Genomic DNA, 4,236 nt, shown 5'->3' on the forward strand with positions numbered 1-4,236 from the left:
GAACATTCCAGAGCAGAAAAATGAGAACAAAGATGTTGAGGTATGAAACTGGCACATTTTAACACACCATACCATAACACAACATGGAAGATTTTTTATAGTGATACTATTTTTTTAAAAATAACCAACTGCATCAAGGTATAATTTGGGGGGGGGAGGGGTGATCCCAAGTTTTTATATTGTATCTACTTAATCTTTAAGCTCCCAAGAGTATTTGCTCAGGAATCTTCAAAACAAAGAAAAAATTAACCCACAAAGGAATAATAACAGCATGACACAAACATCACAAAGTCAGTGACTACATGTGCTGTATAAATCATTGTCATACATTTGAAGACAACCTATGAAGGGGTAAAAGTTTCTGAGCTTAAGTTTAAAGAGTCATGCTTCTTGCTCAAGCCAAAACCACTTCACTGTTGTACATCTCATTAATCTTTTCAAAATGGGAAACAAACAAACAAAAACTGATATACCGGTATCACGACTATATAGAATGAAAGAGCAGTTAAGGGAAATATTTAGATGTGCAAGGTATAAATAAGATTATTGTTTAGGCTATTATCTTCTATTACTTTAGAGTAGATGAGTGAATGATACCACATTATTTGGGGATATGAAGTGGAGAAGTAGTTTGTTATAATCTGTAAATGATATAAAGGTAGATAATCTGCAACAGACTTCCTCTGTCAGATCAACCAATAGCTCTTAGTTTAGAAAGTGGAAATAACTGCCAATCAGCAATATGAAAACAAAACGAGTACAGTGGTTTTAGAAAGTGATTTTTTAGCATCATACTTATAGAGATGATGGGATTTCTTTGAGTAGAAGATGGGTATGAACGCTCATTAGCTCCCAGAGCCACTGAATATCTTTTGAGAACAGAGGATTCTCATGATGGTATCTTTCACGTCTTTGTTCCTCAGACTGTATATTATTGGGTTGAAAAGTGAGCAGGGACGGCCAACCTCAGGGCAAAGGCCTTATACAGTAGCGGTGGGAACGTGACAGAGAAGCACAGGTACATGAGTGTCCCACTACCACAAACCAGCAAGAAGACAGTAATATGGTCCGCGCAAGTGGAGAATACCTTCTGACGGCTCTCCCGAGGGAATCCTCAGAATCAAGACGATGATTCATAAATAGGAAAGAGCGATGCTGGAGACAGAGCTCAGGATGAAAGTAGCACAGATCACATCTTCATCCAGAACCATGGGCATGTCTGCAGAGGCCACGCACAGCACAGGCTCAAAGTCTCAGAAGAGGTGGCGGATTCATTAGGGCCACAGAAGGGAAGGGTAGAAATCCCCACAACCTCTGGCAGTAAGATAAGAAAGCCACAGATGGAAGAGCCAGTGGACAGCTGGATGCACAGTTTACGGGTCATAATGACTGAGTAGCAACAGGGATGGCAGATGGCAACATACCTATCCATGGCCATCACTGTGAGGACTAGGGCTTCTGTGACCCCAAGTGAGCTGAAAAACACATCTGCAGGAGGCAGCCAATGAAAGAGACGGTCTTATGCTCACTGACCGGGACAGAGAGCATTTTGAGCATGGTCACTGTGCTGTACCAAGTGTCCGGGAAGGAGAAGATGCTGATGAAATTGTACATGGGATTCTAGAGATGATGTCCAGCCAGAGAGCAAAGAAGATCATGAAATTTCCAACAATAACAAACACGTAAATGAAGAGAAAAGGGATAAATAAGAGGCTGTTATCCTCAAACTGAGAGAAATCAGAGAAATAAAACTCAGTCACCATTGTCTGATTCCCCTGGTCCATATGTTCAGTGGTTTCACTTGTTGGCTGATGGAATGAAACACGAACAGTCAGAATTTTAAGTATAGTCAAAGAAGAAGTAAAAATTTACTTTTCAAGCAGCTGAACAGCCCTGAAATAAGTTTGATTAAATAAAATAACTACGTGAGTTATTTTAAAAATTATAAAGTAATCCTATCAAATTTGTAAATATTTTTAATGATATCTCACATTGCCAATTAGTCTGTTAGATAAGCAGTTTTGCTATTTAGACATATAAACTGGTACAAACTCTCCAAAATGGCTATTTGATAATGTCTATTGAGAGCTGTAAGACTGCTTAGAGTCTGCTTTTCACCATCAAGAAAATATTTTAAGTATAAAAAATGATGTTTATAGATATTTACTGGAACATTTATTATAATAGCAAACTAGACACAAGTAAGTAGACAGACTTTTTTTGTGTTTTATGATGAAATAGTGGGAACACAAATTTAGTTGTGACAAAATAATCTCTTCTGTGGATAAGATTAATACTATTTTAAAGTGTGCATCTCCAAAACTGAAGTGCAGCTGCCAGCTTCTCTTGGTCTGCCTCATTATTAACAATGGAGTAAAAAGAAGAAAAACAAATATCGTACTGAATATAATTAACTTTAAAACACAACAGCTCAGACCCACGTGATAAACCTCTGTGTGCAATTTAATTTTAATCTGCACTGCAAAGGGGGTTAATAGTCAAAGCACACCATTCTAGATATCATATTCTAGGAATAATTTGGTAATATTTGAAAGATTTTCATCAGCAGTCCACACTCAGAGGCAGGTTGGCCAAAGTTTCAAATATCCTTATCTGTATCCACGTTACAGGGTTTATTAATTAGCTTAGAGAAGGTTTTCTCAACTTCAGCACTATTGACATTTTGGACCAGATAATTCTTTGCTAGGGGAGGAGAAGAAGCTGTCCTGTGTGTTATAGGGGTTTAGCAGCACCCCTGCTCTCTATCTGCTAGATCAGTAGCACAGATCCCCTTTCCCAGTAATGACAATCAAAATGGCTCTAGAAATTGCCAAATGTCCCTGCAAGGGAAGGGTGAGTGAAAAAATTGCCTCAATTGAGAACCAATATCATACAAAAAAAATTTTTTTATTCAATGAAAAACCAAGCCATCAAGATCATTGACTGGCTAGAAATATACCTAAGCCCCTCGCTTGAGGGCTATGAGAATATGATGAGCCAAGCAGCCTATAAAATTTGGAAAGGTGAAACAAGCACATGATTCATTCATTCCTGTATTCCTCCCTTGATGGGAGGATTCATCACTTAATTTCACTGGAGGGTTAATTTTACCACTATGAAAATTTCATTACATTTGTCTTTGAGAGAACCTATAATTCATTCTACTAATCAGAAAACCTAAAGGATAGAGAATTGGGACTTCTGTGAGCTTCCAAGAACAGGTTTAATAAAGTTTTCTTTGAGTGGTGGGAGTGCCTGTTTGCTAATAAATGTTTGCGTGGGAGAATTTTGAAGCTTGCCTTCATTGTACACTACTTGGTAATGAGGTTATTGGAGATGGTACCTCTCTAAATAGATAAAACTACAATATTTACAAACAGAGACAATTGTAAACTGTGCTAATAGATACCATACATAGGACAAATTATTTTGAAACCAGAATACCAGAGGCTATCTGCAAATAGAAAGTCAGCTTGACATATGATAACCAAAGATTTTTTTTTTTTTGCTTTTGCTTTTTATAGATACTTCAGAATATTAAATGTATGTTAAAATAAGAGAAATATGAGGAACAAAATTCTCCTTTGTCTTCCTTTAAAAAAACTTCTACCAAAAAATAGTTTACCAGAAAAAATAATTTATACTCTGATCATTTCTTGCCTTTGTTACTCTTATCTGGATTAACTGTTTTCAGACTTGTCTTATTTCACATTTCACTCTCCCCTCAGCTACTAGAATAAATACAGAGCTGTCAGTCATCTGCCTGAAAACATTACAGTAGTTCCCTAGAAGCTTCCAAATGAAATCTGAACTTCTAAGCATGACAAATAATGTGAACATATGAGGGGTCTTCAAAAGGTTCCTGGAAAGTTTTGTATTACCTTTTAATTCCATTTCTCCACAAACATTTTGAAGTACCTCGTATATGAGATTTCAAATTTACTTTGATATCTAAATATCATTTAGTTGCATCGTCTCCAATATGCTTTCCTGGTATCACAGAAAATAGCACCTTTATAATGTTCTAGGTTCCTCTTTCAAAGGCAGTGGGGAGATCAACAGGAAAACTAGCATTATGCTCTACGGCCAGTAGATTTCAGAATTATAAAATTGAAACTTGGAAAAAGAAAAAATTGTCAAATTTTTATGAACTTGAGTCTTTAGAAAGGAAAGAAGATGCATATAGGAAGGCAATTTGATGTAGATACTTAGGCCTAAGATTACATCTAACAGGAC

General features: G+C 36.7%; 1 pseudogene; it reads right to left on the reverse strand.

The window, feature by feature from the left end:
• Window positions 1-845: 845 nt before the first annotated feature.
• Window positions 846-1,784, reverse strand: LOC134385216 (olfactory receptor 6K3-like; annotated as a pseudogene).
• Between the last annotated feature and the right edge of the window lie 2,452 nt (window positions 1,785-4,236).

Source organism: Cynocephalus volans, chromosome 8, assembly GCF_027409185.1.
Source record: "Cynocephalus volans isolate mCynVol1 chromosome 8, mCynVol1.pri, whole genome shotgun sequence".
Lineage (NCBI taxonomy): Eukaryota > Metazoa > Chordata > Mammalia > Dermoptera > Cynocephalidae > Cynocephalus > Cynocephalus volans.